The following is a 13,996-nucleotide window of genomic DNA, read 5'->3' as shown; positions in this document are numbered from 1 at the left end:
CGTATTTGTTTTCAAAACACGATTACCGAAATTTTAGCATGTCGTAATGGCCGGTTAGCTCAGTTGGTTAGAGCGCGGTGCTAATAACGCTGAGGTCGTGGGTTCGATCCCCATATCGGCCAGACTTTATTTTGTGTGTCTGTTGAACACCATTGGCGGCATCGGTTGCATCAACGTTTAGAAAATGAAATTTGAAATCCGATGTTGCTCGAATGTAAAATTGTGAGAATAGTGCGACGAATGGCATTGTGGGAATCATCTGCATGTAGGTCACTCAAAATGCTTTGCGTACTCTTGAACGCTATTGGCTTATTTTACTCCCAGCATCTTGTGGGTAATAGACGTTGCATTCTGCAAGCACTTAGTTATGCGACCTTAAAATTGTTAGAATAAAACTCTGTATTTCAAATTATGTAACAACAGTCGTCAATAACCTTTTTGAAACGCAGAGATTTGATAATGTGCTATTGCATTTGTTTTCAAAATACGATTATAGAAATTCTAGCATGACGTAATGGCCGGATAGCTCAGTTGGTTAGAGCGCGGTGCTAATAACGCTGAGGTCGTGGGTTCGATCCCCATAGCCGCCAGACTTTATTTTGTGTGTCGGTTGAACACCATTGGCGGCATCGGTTGCATCAACGTTTAGAAAATGAAATTTGAAATCCGATGTTGCTCGAATGTAAAATTGTGAGAATAGTGCGAAGAATGGCATCATGGGAATTATCTGCATGTAGGTCACTCAAAATGCTTTGCGTTCTCTTGAACGCTATTGGCTGACTTTACTCCCAGCATTTTGTGGTTAATAGAAGTTGCATTCTGCAATCACTTAGTTATGCGACCTTGAAATAGTTAGAATAAAACAGCGAATTTCAAATTACGAAACAACAGCCTTCAATAACCACTTCCAAACGCACAGATTTTATAATGTGCTATTGTATTTGTTTTCAAAACACGATTACCGAAATGTTAGCATGTCGTAATGGCCGGTTAGCTCAGTTGGTTAGAGCGCGGTGCTAATAACGCTAAGGTCGTGGGTTCGATCCCCATAGCGGCCAGACTTTATTTTGTGTGTCTGTTGAACACCATTGGCGGCATTTGGTTGCACCAACGTTTGGATATTTAAGTCCGCTGTTGCTCGAGTGTAAAATTGTGAGAATAGTGCGACGAATGACATCGTGGGAATCATCTGCATGTAGGTCACTCATAATGCTTTGCGTTCTCTTGAATGCTATTGGCTTATTTTACTACCAGCATCTTGTGGGTAACAGACGTTGCATTCTGCAAGCACTTAGTTGTGCGTCCTTAAACTAGTTAATATAATACAGCGAATTTCAATTTACAAAATATCAGCCTTCAATAACCACTTCGAACGACACAGATTTAATAATGTGCTATCGTATTTGTTTTCAAAACACGATTACCGAAATTTTAGCATGTCGTAATTGCCGGTTAGCTCAGTTGGTTAGAGCGCGGTGCTAATAACGCTGAGGTCGTGGGTTCGATCCCCATATCGGCCAGACTTTATTTTGTGTGTCTGTTGAACACCATTGGCGGCATCGGTTGCATCAACGTTTAGAAAATGAAATTTGAAATCCGATGTTGCTCGAATGTAAAATTGTGAGAATAGTGCGACGAATGGCATTGTGGGAATCATCTGCATGTAGGTCACTCAAAATGCTCAACGTACTCTTGAACGCTATTGGCTTATTTTACTACCAGCATCTTGTGGGTAATAGACGTTGCATTCTGCAAGCACTTAGTTATGCGACCTTAAAATTGTTAGAATAAAACTCTGTATTTCAAATTATGTAACAACAGTCGTCAATAACCTTTTTGAAACGCAGAGATTTGATAATGTGCTATTGCATTTGTTTTCAAAATACGATTATAGAAATTCTAGCATGACGTAATGGCCGGATAGCTCAGTTGGTTAGAGCGCGGTGCTAATAACGCTGAGGTCGTGGGTTCGATCCCCATAGCCGCCAGACTTTATTGTGTGTGTCGGTTGAACACCATTGGCGGCATCGGTTGCATCAACGTTTAGAAAATGAAATTTGAAATCCGATGTTGCTCGAATGTAAAATTGTGAGAATAGTGCGACGAATGGCATCATGGGAATTATCTGCATGTAGGTCACTCAAAATGCTTTGCGTTCTCTTGAACGCTATTGGCTGACTTTACTCCCAGCATTTTGTGGTTAATAGAAGTTGCATTCTGCAAGCACTTAGTTATGCGACCTTGAAATAGTTAGAATAAAACAGCGAATTTCAAATTACGAAACAACAGCCTTCAATAACCACTTCCAAACGCACAGATTTTATAATGTGCTATTGTATTTGTTTTCAAAACACGATTACCGAAATGTTAGCATGTCGTAATGGCCGGTTAGCTCAGTTGGTTAGAGCGCGGTGCTAATAACGCTGAGGTCGTGGGTTCGATCCCCATATCGGCCAGTCTTTATTTTGTGTGTCTGTTGAACACCATTGGCGGCATTTGATTGCATAAACGTTTGGATATTGAAATTTAAAATACGCTGTTGCTCGAGTGTAAAATTGTGAGAATGGTGCGACGAATGGCATCGTGGGAATCATCTGCATGTAGGTCACTCAAAATGCTTTGCGTACTCTTGAACGCTATTGGCTGATTCTACTACCAGCATCTTGTGGGTAATAGACGTTGCATTCTGCAAGCACTTAGTTATGCGTCCTTAAACTAGTTAAAATAATACAGCGAATTTCAAATTACGAAATATCAGCCTTCAATAACCACTTCGAACGACACAGATTTAATAATGTGCTATCGTATTTGTTTTCAAAACACGATTACCGAAATGTTAGCATGTCGTAATGGCCGGTTAGCTCAGTTGGTTAGAGCGCGGTGCTAATAACGCTGAGGTCATGGGTTCGATCCCCATATCGGCCAGTCTTTATTTTGTGTGTCTGTTGAACACTATTGGCGGCATTTGATTGCATCAACGTTTGGATATTGAAATTAAAAATACGCTGTTGCTCGAGTGTAAAATTGTGAGAATGGTGCGACGAATGGCATCGTGGGAATCATCTGCATATAGGTCACTCAAAATGCTTTGCGTACTCTTGAACGCTATTGGCTGATTCTACTACCAGCATCTTGTGGATAATAGACGTTGCATTCTGCAAGCACTTAGTTATGCGACCTTGAAATAGTTAGAATAAAACAGCGAATTTCAAATTACGAAATATCAGCCTTCAATAACCACTTCGAACGACACAGATTTAATAATGTGCTATCGTATTTGTTTTCAAAACACGATTACCGAAATTTTAGCATGTCGTAATGGCCGGTTAGCTCAGTTGGTTAGAGCGCGGTGCTAATAACGCTGAGGTCGTGGGTACGATCCCCATATCGGACGGACTTTATTTTGTGTGTCTGTTGAACACCATTGGCGGCATCGGTTGCATCAACGTTTAGAAAATGAAATTTGAAATCCGATGTTGCTCGAATGTAAAATTGTGAGAATAGTGCGACGAATGGCATCATGGGAATCATCTGCATGTAGGTCACTCAAAATGCTTTGCGTTCTCTTGAACGCTATTGGCTGACTTTACTCCCAGCATTTTGTGGTTAATAGAAGTTGCATTCTGCAATCACTTAGTTATGCGACCTTGAAATAGTTAGAATAAAACAGCGAATTTCAAATTACGAAACAACAGCCTTCAATAACCACTTCCAAACGCACAGATTTTATAATGTGCTATTGTATTTGTTTTCAAAACACGATTACCGAAATGTTAGCATGTCGTAATGGCCGGTTAGCTCAGTTGGTTAGAGCGCGGTGCTAATAACGCTAAGGTCGTGGGTTCGATTCCCATATTGGCCAGTCTTCATTTTGTGTCTGTTGAACACCATTGGCGGCATTTGGTTGCATCAACGTTTGGATATTGAAGTTCGCTGTTGCTCGAGTGTAAAATTGTGAGAATAGTGCGACGAATGGCATTGTGGGAATCATCTGCATGTAGGTCACTCAAAATGCTTTGCGTACTCTTGAACGCTATTGGCTTATTTTACTACCAGCATCTTGTGGGTAATAGACGTTGCATTCTGCAAGCACTTAGTTATGCGACCTTAAAATAGTTAGAATAAAACTCTGTATTTCAAATTATGTAACAACAGTCGTCAATAACCTTTTTGAAACGCAGAGATTTGATAATGTGCTATTGCATTTGTTTTCAAAATACGATTATAGAAATTCTAGCATGACGTAATGGCCGGTTAGCTCAGTTGGTTTGAGCGCGGTGTTAATAACGCTGAGGTCGTGGGTTCGATCCCCATAGCGGCCAGACTTTATTTTGTGTGTCTGTTGAACACCATTGGCGGCATTTGGTTGCACCAACGTTTGGATATTTAAGTCCGCTGTTGCTCGAGTGTAAAATTGTGAGAATAGTGCGACGAATGACATCGTGGGAATCATCTGCATGTAGGTCACTCATAATGCTTTGCGTTCTCTTGAATGCTATTGGCTTATTTTACTACCAGCATCTTGTGGGTAACAGACATTGCATTCTGCAAGCACTTAGTTGTGCGTCCTTAAACTAGTTAATATAATACAGCGAATTTCAATTTACAAAATATCAGCCTTCAATAACCACTTCGAACGACACAGATTTAATAATGTGCTATCGTATTTGTTTTCAAAACACGATTACCGAAATTTTAGCATGTCGTAATGGCCGGTTAGCTCAGTTGGTTAGAGCGCGGTGCTAATAACGCTGAGGTCGTGGGTTCGATCCCCATATCGGCCAGACTTTATTTTGTGTGTCTGTTGAACACCATTGGCGGCATCGGTTGCATCAACGTTTAGAAAATGAAATTTGAAATCCGATGTTGCTCGAATGTAAAATTGTGAGAATAGTGCGACGAATGGCATTGTGGGAATCATCTGCATGTAGGTCACTCAAAATGGTTTGCGTTCTCTTGAACGCTATTGGCTTATTTTACTACCAGCATCTTGTGGGTAATAGACGTTGCATTCTGCAAGCACTTAGTTATGCGACCTTAAAATAGTTAGAATAAAACTCTGTATTTCAAATTATGTAACAACAGTCGTCAATAACCTTTTTGAAACGCAGAGATTTGATAATGTGCTATTGCATTTGTTTTCAAAATACGATTATAGAAATTCTAGCATGACGTAATGGCCGGTTAGCTCAGTTGGTTAGAGCGCGGTGCTAATAACGCTGAGGTCGTGGGTTCGATCCCCATAGCGGCCAGACTTTATTTTGTGTGTCGGTTGAACACCATTGGCGGCATCGGTTGCATCAACGTTTAGAAAATGAAATTTGAAATCCGATGTTGCTCGAATGTAAAATTGTGAGAATAGTGCGACGAATGGCATCATGGGAATTATCTGCATGTAGGTCACTCAAAATGCTTTGCGTTCTCTTGAACGCTATTGGCTGACTTTACTCCCAGCATTTTGTGGTTAATAGAAGTTGCATTCTGCAATCACTTAGTTATGCGACCTTGAAATAGTTAGAATAAAACAGCGAATTTCAAATTACGAAACAACAGCCTTCAATAACCACTTCCAAACGCACAGATTTTATAATGTGCTATTGTATTTGTTTTCAAAACACGATTACCGAAATGTTAGCATGTCGTAATGGCCGGTTAGCTCAGTTGGTTAGAGCGTGGTGCTAATAACGCTAAGGTCGTGGGTTCGATCCCCATAGCGGCCAGACTTTATTTTGTGTGTCTGTTGAACACCATTGGCGGCATTTGGTTGCACCAACGTTTGGATATTTAAGTCCGCTGTTGCTCGAGTGTAAAATTGTGAGAATAGTGCGACGAATGACATCGTGGGAATCATCTGCATGTAGGTCACTCATAATGCTTTGCGTTCTCTTGAATGCTATTGGCTTATTTTACTACCAGCATCTTGTGGGTAACAGACGTTGCATTCTGCAAGCACTTAGTTGTGCGTCCTTAAACTAGTTAATATAATACAGCGAATTTCAATTTACAAAATATCAGCCTTCAATAACCACTTCGAACGACACAGATTTAATAATGTGCTATCGTATTTGTTTTCAAAACACGATTACCGAAATTTTAGCATGTCGTAATGGCCGGTTAGCTCAGTTGGTTAGAGCGCGGTGCTAATAACGCTGAGGTCGTGGGTTCGATCCCCATATCGGCCAGACTTTATTTTGTGTGTCTGTTGAACACCATTGGCGGCATCGGTTGCATCAACGTTTAGAAAATGAAATTTGAAATCCGATGTTGCTCGAATGTAAAATTGTGAGAATAGTGCGACGAATGGCATTGTGGGAATCATCTGCATGTAGGTCACTCAAAATGCTTTGCGTACTCTTGAACGCTATTGGCTTATTTTACTACCAGCATCTTGTGGGTAATAGACGTTGCATTCTGCAAGCACTTAGATATGCGACCTTAAAATAGTTAGAATAAAACTCTGTATTTCAAATTATGTAACAACAGTCGTCAATAACCTTTTTGAAACGCAGAGATTTGATAATGTGCTATTGCATTTTTTTTCAAAATACGATTATAGAAATTCTAGCATGACGTAATGGCCGGTTAGCTCAGTTGGTTTGAGCGCGGTGTTAATAACGCTGAGGTCGTGGGTTCGATCCCCATAGCGGCCAGACTTTATTTTGTGTGTCTGTTGAACACCATTGGCGGCATTTGGTTGCACCAACGTTTGGATATTTAAGTCCGCTGTTGCTCGAGTGTAAAATTGTGAGAATAGTGCGACGAATGACATCGTGGGAATCATCTGCATGTAGGTCACTCATAATGCTTTGCGTTCTCTTGAATGCTATTGGCTTATTTTACAACCAGCATCTTGTGGGTAACAGACATTGCATTCTGCAAGCACTTAGTTGTGCGTCCTTAAACTAGTTAATATAATACAGCGAATTTCAATTTACAAAATATCAGCCTTCAATAACCACTTCGAACGACACAGATTTAATAATGTGCTATCGTATTTGTTTTCAAAACACGATTACCGAAATTTTAGCATGTCGTAATGGCCGGTTAGCTCAGTTGGTTAGAGCGCGGTGCTAATAACGCTGAGGTCGTGGGTTCGATCCCCATATCGGCCAGACTTTATTTTGTGTGTCTGTTGAACACCATTGGCGGCATCGGTTGCATCAACGTTTAGAAAATGAAATTTGAAATCCGATGTTGCTCGAATGTAAAATTGTGAGAATAGTGCGACGAATGGCATCATGGGAATCATCTGCATGTAGGTCACTCAAAATGCTTCGCGTACTCTTGAACGCTATTGGCTGATTCTACTCCCAGCATTTTGTGGTTAACAGAAGTTGCATTCTGCAAGCACTTAGTTATGTGACCTTGAACTAGTTAGGATAAAACAGCGAATTTCAAATTACGAAACAACAGCCTTCAATAACCACTTCGAACGACACAGATTTAATAATGTGCTATCGTATTTGTTTTCAAAACACGATTACCGAAATTTTAGCATGTCGTAATGGCCGGTTAGCTCAGTTGGTTAGAGCGCAGTGCTAATAACGCTGAGGTCGTGGGTTCGATCCCCATATCGGCCAGTCTTTATTTTGTGTGTCTGCTGAACACCATTGGCGGCATATGATTGCATCAACGTTTAGAAAATGAAATTTGAAATCCGATGTTGCTCGAAGGTAAAATTGTGAGAATAGTGCGACGAATGGCATTGTGGGAATCATCTGCATGTAGGTCACTCAAAATGGTTTGCGTTCTCTTGAACGCTATTGGCTTATTTTACTACCAGCATCTTGTGGGTAATAGACGTTGCATTCTGCAAGCACTTAGTTATGCGACCTTAAAATAGTTAGAATAAAACTCTGTATTTCAAATTATGTAACAACAGTCGTCAATAACCTTTTTGAAACGCAGAGATTTGATAATGTGCTATTGCATTTGTTTTCAAAATACGATTATAGAAATTCTAGCATGACGTAATGGCCGGTTAGCTCAGTTGGTTGGAGCGCGGTGCTAATAACGCTGAGGTCGTGGGTTCGATCCCCATAGCGGCCAGACTTTATTTTGTGTGTCGGTTGAACACCATTGGCGGCATCGGTTGCATCAACGTTTAGAAAATGAAATTTGAAATCCGATGTTGCTCGAATGTAAAATTGTGAGAATAGTGCGACGAATGGCATCATGGGAATTATCTGCATGTAGGTCACTCAAAATGCTTTGCGTTCTCTTGAACGCTATTGGCTGACTTTACTCCCAGCATTTTGTGGTTAATAGAAGTTGCATTCTGCAATCACTTAGTTATGCGACCTTGAAATAGTTAGAATAAAACAGCGAATTTCAAATTACGAAACAACAGCCTTCAATAACCACTTCCAAACGCACAGATTTTATAATGTGCTATTGTATTTGTTTTCAAAACACGATTACCGAAATGTTAGCATGTCGTAATGGCCGGTTAGCTCAGTTGGTTAGAGCGTGGTGCTAATAACGCTAAGGTCGTGGGTTCGATCCCCATAGCGGCCAGACTTTATTTTGTGTGTCTGTTGAACACCATTGGCGGCATTTGGTTGCACCAACGTTTGGATATTTAAGTCCGCTGTTGCTCGAGTGTAAAATTGTGAGAATAGTGCGACGAATGACATCGTGGGAATCATCTGCATGTAGGTCACTCATAATGCTTTGCGTTCTCTTGAATGCTATTGGCTTATTTTACTACCAGCATCTTGTGGGTAACAGACGTTGCATTCTGCAAGCACTTAGTTGTGCGTCCTTAAACTAGTTAATATAATACAGCGAATTTCAATTTACAAAATATCAGCCTTCAATAACCACTTCGAACGACACAGATTTAATAATGTGCTATCGTATTTGTTTTCAAAACACGATTACCGAAATTTTAGCATGTCGTAATGGCCGGTTAGCTCAGTTGGTTAGAGCGCGGTGCTAATAACGCTGAGGTCGTGGGTTCGATCCCCATATCGGCCAGACTTTATTTTGTGTGTCTGTTGAACACCATTGGCGGCATCGGTTGCATCAACGTTTAGAAAATGAAATTTGAAATCCGATGTTGCTCGAATGTAAAATTGTGAGAATAGTGCGACGAATGGCATTGTGGGAATCATCTGCATGTAGGTCACTCAAAATGCTTTGCGTACTCTTGAACGCTATTGGCTTATTTTACTACCAGCATCTTGTGGGTAATAGACGTTGCATTCTGCAAGCACTTAGTTATGCGACCTTAAAATAGTTAGAATAAAACTCTGTATTTCAAATTATGTAACAACAGTCGTCAATAACCTTTTTGAAACGCAGAGATTTGATAATGTGCTATTGCATTTGTTTTCAAAATACGATTATAGAAATTCTAGCATGACGTAATGGCCGGATAGCTCAGTTGGTTAGAGCGCGGTGCTAATAACGCTGAGGTCGTGGGTTCGATCCCCATAGCCGCCAGACTTTATTGTGTGTGTCGGTTGAACACCATTGGAGGCATCGGTTGCATCAACGTTTAGAAAATGAAATTTGAAATCCGATGTTGCTCGAATGTAAAATTGTGAGAATAGTGCGACGAATGGCATCATGGGAATTATCTGCATGTAGGTCACTCAAAATGCTTTGCGTTCTCTTGAACGCTATTGGCTGACTTTACTCCCAGCATTTTGTGGTTAATAGAAGTTGCATTCTGCAAGCACTTAGTTATGCGACCTTGAAATAGTTAGAATAAAACAGCGAATTTCAAATTACGAAACAACAGCCTTCAATAACCACTTCCAAACGCACAGATTTTATAATGTGCTATTGTATTTGTTTTCAAAACACGATTACCGAAATGTTAGCATGTCGTAATGGCCGGTTAGCTCAGTTGGTTAGAGCGCGGTGCTAATAACGCTGAGGTCGTGGGTTCGATCCCCATATCGGCCAGACTTTATTTTGTGTGTCTGTTGAACACCATTGGCGGCATTTGATTGCATAAACGTTTGGATATTGAAATTTAAAATACGCTGTTGCTCGAGTGTAAAATTGTGAGAATGGTGCGACGAATGGCATCGTGGGAATCATCTGCATGTAGGTCACTCAAAATGCTTTGCGTACTCTTGAACGCTATTGGCTGATTCTACTACCAGCATCTTGTGGGTAATAGACGTTGCATTCTGCAAGCACTTAGTTATGCGTCCTTAAACTAGTTAAAATAATACAGCGAATTTCAAATTACGAAATATCAGCCTTCAATAACCACTTCGAACGACACAGATTTAATAATGTGCTATCGTATTTGTTTTCAAAACACGATTACCGAAATGTTAGCATGTCGTAATGGCCGGTTAGCTCAGTTGGTTAGAGCGCGGTGCTAATAACGCTGAGGTCATGGGTTCGATCCCCATATCGGCCAGTCTTTATTTTGTGTGTCTGTTGAACACTATTGGCGGCATTTGATTTCATCAACGTTTGGATATTGAAATTAAAAATACGCTGTTGCTCGAGTGTAAAATTGTGAGAATGGTGCGACGAATGGCATCGTGGGAATCATCTGCATATAGGTCACTCAAAATGCTTTGCGTACTCTTGAACGCTATTGGCTGATTCTACTACCAGCATCTTGTGGATAATAGACGTTGCATTCTGCAAGCACTTAGTTATGCGACCTTGAAATAGTTAGAATAAAACAGCGAATTTCAAATTACGAAATATCAGCCTTCAATAACCACTTCGAACGACACAGATTTAATAATGTGCTATCGTATTTGTTTTCAAAACACGATTACCGAAATTTTAGCATGTCGTAATGGCCGGTTAGCTCAGTTGGTTAGAGCGCGGTGCTAATAACGCTGAGGTCGTGGGTACGATCCCCATATCGGACGGACTTTATTTTGTGTGTCTGTTGAACACCATTGGCGGCATCGGTTGCATCAACGTTTAGAAAATGAAATTTGAAATCCGATGTTGCTCGAATGTAAAATTGTGAGAATAGTGCGACGAATGGCATTGTGGGAATCATCTGCATGTAGGTCACTCAAAATGCTTTGCGTACTCTTGAACGCTATTGGCTTATTTTACTACCAGCATCTTGTGGGTAATAGACGTTGCATTCTGCAAGCACTTAGTTATGCGACCTTAAAATAGTTAGAATAAAACTCTGTATTTCAAATTATGTAACAACAGTCGTCAATAACCTTTTTGAAACGCAGAGATTTGATAATGTGCTATTGCATTTGTTTTCAAAATACGATTATAGAAATTCTAGCATGACGTAATGGCCGGATAGCTCAGTTGGTTAGAGCGCGGTGCTAATAACGCTGAGGTCGTGGGTTCGATCCCCATAGCCGCCAGACTTTATTGTGTGTGTCTGTTGAACACCATTGGCGGCATTTGATGGCATAAACGTTTGGATATTGAAATTTAAAATACGCTGTTGCTCGAGTGTAAAATTGTGAGAATGGTGCGACGAATGGCATCGTGGGAATCATCTGCATGTAGGTCACTCAAAATGCTTTGCGTACTCTTGAACGCTATTGGCTGATTCTACTACCAGCATCTTGTGGGTAATAGACGTTGCATTCTGCAAACACTTAGTTATGCGTCCTTAAACTAGTTAAAATAATACAGCGAATTTCAAATTACGAAATATCAGCCTTCAATAACCACTTCGAACGACACAGATTTAATAATGTGCTATCGTATTTGTTTTCAAAACACGATTACCGAAATGTTAGCATGTCGTAATGGCCGGTTAGCTCAGTTGGTTAGAGCGCGGTGCTAATAACGCTAAGGTCATGGGTTCGATCCCCATATCGGCCAGTCTTTATTTTGTGTGTCTGTTGAACACTATTGGCGGCATTTGATTGCATCAACGTTTGGATATTGAAATTAAAAATACGCTGTTGCTCGAGTGTAAAATTGTGAGAATGGTGCGACGAATGGCATCGTGGGAATCATCTGCATATAGGTCACTCAAAATGCTTTGCGTACTCTTGAACGCTATTGGCTGATTCTACTACCAGCATCTTGTGGATAATAGACGTTGCATTCTGCAAGCACTTAGTTATGCGACCTTGAAATAGTTAGAATAAAACAGCGAATTTCAAATTACGAAATATCAGCCTTCAATAACCACTTCGAACGACACAGATTTAATAATGTGCTATCGTATTTGTTTTCAAAACACGATTACCGAAATTTTAGCATGTCGTAATGGCCGGTTAGCTCAGTTGGTTAGAGCGCGGTGCTAATAACGCTGAGGTCGTGGGTACGATCCCCATATCGGACGGACTTTATTTTGTGTGTCTGTTGAACACCATTGGCGGCATCGGTTGCATCAACGTTTAGAAAATGAAATTTGAAATCCGATGTTGCTCGAATGTAAAATTGTGAGAATAGTGCGACGAATGGCATTGTGGGAATCATCTGCATGTAGGTCACTCAAAATGCTTTGCGTACTCTTGAACGCTATTGGCTTATTTTACTACCAGCATCTTGTGGGTAATAGACGTTGCATTCTGCAAGCACTTAGTTATGCGACCTTAAAATAGTTAGAATAAAACTCTGTATTTCAAATTATGTAACAACAGTCGTCAATAACCTTTTTGAAACGCAGAGATTTGATAATGTGCTATTGCATTTGTTTTCAAAATACGATTATAGAAATTCTAGCATGACGTAATGGCCGGATAGCTCAGTTGGTTAGAGCGCGGTGCTAATAACGCTGAGGTCGTGGGTTCGATCCCCATAGCCGCCAGACTTTATTGTGTGTGTCGGTTGAACACCATTGGCGGCATCGGTTGCATCAACGTTTATCAAATGAAATTTGAAATCCGATGTTGCTCGAATGTAAAATTGTGAGAATAGTGCGACGAATGGCATCATGGGAATCATCTGCATGTAGGTCACTCAAAATGCTTTGCGTTCTCTTGAACGCTATTGGCTGACTTTACTCCCAGCATTTTGTGGTTAATAGAAGTTGCATTCTGCAAGCACTTAGTTATGCGACCTTGAAATAGTTAGAATAAAACAGCGAACTTCAAATTACGAAACAACAGCCTTCAATAACCACTTCCAAACGCACAGATTTTATAATGTGCTATTGTATTTGTTTTCAAAACACGATTACCGAAATGTTAGCATGTCGTAATGGCCGGTTAGCTCAGTTGGTTAGAGCGCGGTGCTAATAACGCTGAGGTCGTGGGTTCGATCCCCATATCGGCCAGTCTTTATTTTGTGTGTCTGTTGAACACCATTGGCGGCATTTGATTGCATAAACGTTTGGATATTGAAATTTAAAATACGCTGTTGCTCGAGTGTAAAATTGTGAGAATGGTGCGACGAATGGCATCGTGGGAATCATCTGCATGTAGGTCACTCAAAATGCTTTGCGTACTCTTGAACGCTATTGGCTGATTCTACTACCAGCATCTTGTGGGTAATAGACGTTGCATTCTGCAAGCACTTAGTTATGCGTCCTTAAACTAGTTAAAATAATACAGCGAATTTCAAATTACGAAATATCAGCCTTCAATAACCACTTCGAACGACACAGATTTAATAATGTGCTATCGTATTTGTTTTCAAAACACGATTACCGAAATGTTAGCATGTCGTAATGGCCGGTTAGCTCAGTTGGTTAGAGCGCGGTGCTAATAACGCTGAGGTCATGGGTTCGATCCCCATATCGGCCAGTCTTTATTTTGTGTGTCTGTTGAACACTATTGGCGGCATTTGATTGCATCAACGTTTGGATATTGAAATTAAAAATACGCTGTTGCTCGAGTGTAAAATTGTGAGAATGGTGCGACGAATGGCATCGTGGGAATCATCTGCATATAGGTCACTCAAAATGCTTTGCGTACTCTTGAACGCTATTGGCTGATTCTACTACCAGCATCTTGTGGATAATAGACGTTGCATTCTGCAAGCACTTAGTTATGCGACCTTGAAATAGTTAGAATAAAACAGCGAATTTCAAATTACGAAAAATCAGCCTTCAATAACCACTTCGAACGACACAGAT

At 40.5% G+C, this 13,996-nt stretch overlaps 17 non-coding genes across 17 annotated transcripts; all 17 read left to right on the top strand.

Moving 5' to 3' along the window:
- The first annotated feature begins 48 nt into the window (after nt 1-48).
- Nucleotides 49-122, top strand: TRNAI-AAU (transfer RNA isoleucine (anticodon AAU)). The gene has a single exon. It is a non-coding gene; the product is annotated as a tRNA-Ile (tRNA).
- Nucleotides 123-2,382: 2,260 nt separating this feature from the next.
- TRNAI-AAU (transfer RNA isoleucine (anticodon AAU)) lies at nt 2,383-2,456 on the top strand. The gene has a single exon. It is a non-coding gene; the product is annotated as a tRNA-Ile (tRNA).
- Nucleotides 2,457-2,851: 395 nt separating this feature from the next.
- Nucleotides 2,852-2,925, top strand: TRNAI-AAU (transfer RNA isoleucine (anticodon AAU)). Its single transcript has one exon. It is a non-coding gene; the product is annotated as a tRNA-Ile (tRNA).
- Nucleotides 2,926-3,788: 863 nt separating this feature from the next.
- On the top strand, nt 3,789-3,862 carry TRNAI-AAU (transfer RNA isoleucine (anticodon AAU)). Its single transcript has one exon. It is a non-coding gene; the product is annotated as a tRNA-Ile (tRNA).
- Nucleotides 3,863-4,710: 848 nt separating this feature from the next.
- TRNAI-AAU (transfer RNA isoleucine (anticodon AAU)) lies at nt 4,711-4,784 on the top strand. The gene has a single exon. It is a non-coding gene; the product is annotated as a tRNA-Ile (tRNA).
- A 394-nt stretch (nt 4,785-5,178) lies between these two features.
- Nucleotides 5,179-5,252, top strand: TRNAI-AAU (transfer RNA isoleucine (anticodon AAU)). Its single transcript has one exon. It is a non-coding gene; the product is annotated as a tRNA-Ile (tRNA).
- A 394-nt stretch (nt 5,253-5,646) lies between these two features.
- On the top strand, nt 5,647-5,720 carry TRNAI-AAU (transfer RNA isoleucine (anticodon AAU)). Its single transcript has one exon. It is a non-coding gene; the product is annotated as a tRNA-Ile (tRNA).
- Nucleotides 5,721-6,108: 388 nt separating this feature from the next.
- On the top strand, nt 6,109-6,182 carry TRNAI-AAU (transfer RNA isoleucine (anticodon AAU)). The gene has a single exon. It is a non-coding gene; the product is annotated as a tRNA-Ile (tRNA).
- Nucleotides 6,183-7,038: 856 nt separating this feature from the next.
- TRNAI-AAU (transfer RNA isoleucine (anticodon AAU)) lies at nt 7,039-7,112 on the top strand. The gene has a single exon. It is a non-coding gene; the product is annotated as a tRNA-Ile (tRNA).
- Nucleotides 7,113-7,506: 394 nt separating this feature from the next.
- On the top strand, nt 7,507-7,580 carry TRNAI-AAU (transfer RNA isoleucine (anticodon AAU)). Its single transcript has one exon. It is a non-coding gene; the product is annotated as a tRNA-Ile (tRNA).
- Nucleotides 7,581-8,443: 863 nt separating this feature from the next.
- TRNAI-AAU (transfer RNA isoleucine (anticodon AAU)) lies at nt 8,444-8,517 on the top strand. Its single transcript has one exon. It is a non-coding gene; the product is annotated as a tRNA-Ile (tRNA).
- Nucleotides 8,518-8,905: 388 nt separating this feature from the next.
- TRNAI-AAU (transfer RNA isoleucine (anticodon AAU)) lies at nt 8,906-8,979 on the top strand. The gene has a single exon. It is a non-coding gene; the product is annotated as a tRNA-Ile (tRNA).
- An 862-nt stretch (nt 8,980-9,841) lies between these two features.
- Nucleotides 9,842-9,915, top strand: TRNAI-AAU (transfer RNA isoleucine (anticodon AAU)). Its single transcript has one exon. It is a non-coding gene; the product is annotated as a tRNA-Ile (tRNA).
- A 395-nt stretch (nt 9,916-10,310) lies between these two features.
- TRNAI-AAU (transfer RNA isoleucine (anticodon AAU)) lies at nt 10,311-10,384 on the top strand. The gene has a single exon. It is a non-coding gene; the product is annotated as a tRNA-Ile (tRNA).
- A 1,332-nt stretch (nt 10,385-11,716) lies between these two features.
- Nucleotides 11,717-11,790, top strand: TRNAI-AAU (transfer RNA isoleucine (anticodon AAU)). Its single transcript has one exon. It is a non-coding gene; the product is annotated as a tRNA-Ile (tRNA).
- A 1,331-nt stretch (nt 11,791-13,121) lies between these two features.
- TRNAI-AAU (transfer RNA isoleucine (anticodon AAU)) lies at nt 13,122-13,195 on the top strand. The gene has a single exon. It is a non-coding gene; the product is annotated as a tRNA-Ile (tRNA).
- Nucleotides 13,196-13,590: 395 nt separating this feature from the next.
- TRNAI-AAU (transfer RNA isoleucine (anticodon AAU)) lies at nt 13,591-13,664 on the top strand. The gene has a single exon. It is a non-coding gene; the product is annotated as a tRNA-Ile (tRNA).
- Nucleotides 13,665-13,996: the final 332 nt, after the last annotated feature.

Source organism: Saccoglossus kowalevskii, chromosome 2 (genome assembly GCF_978046115.1).
Source record: "Saccoglossus kowalevskii chromosome 2, keSacKowa6.1, whole genome shotgun sequence".
Taxonomy (NCBI): Eukaryota; Metazoa; Hemichordata; class Enteropneusta; family Harrimaniidae; genus Saccoglossus; species Saccoglossus kowalevskii.
Note: the sequence above shows the minus strand (reverse complement) of the source record. Positions and strands in the feature narration are given on the sequence as shown.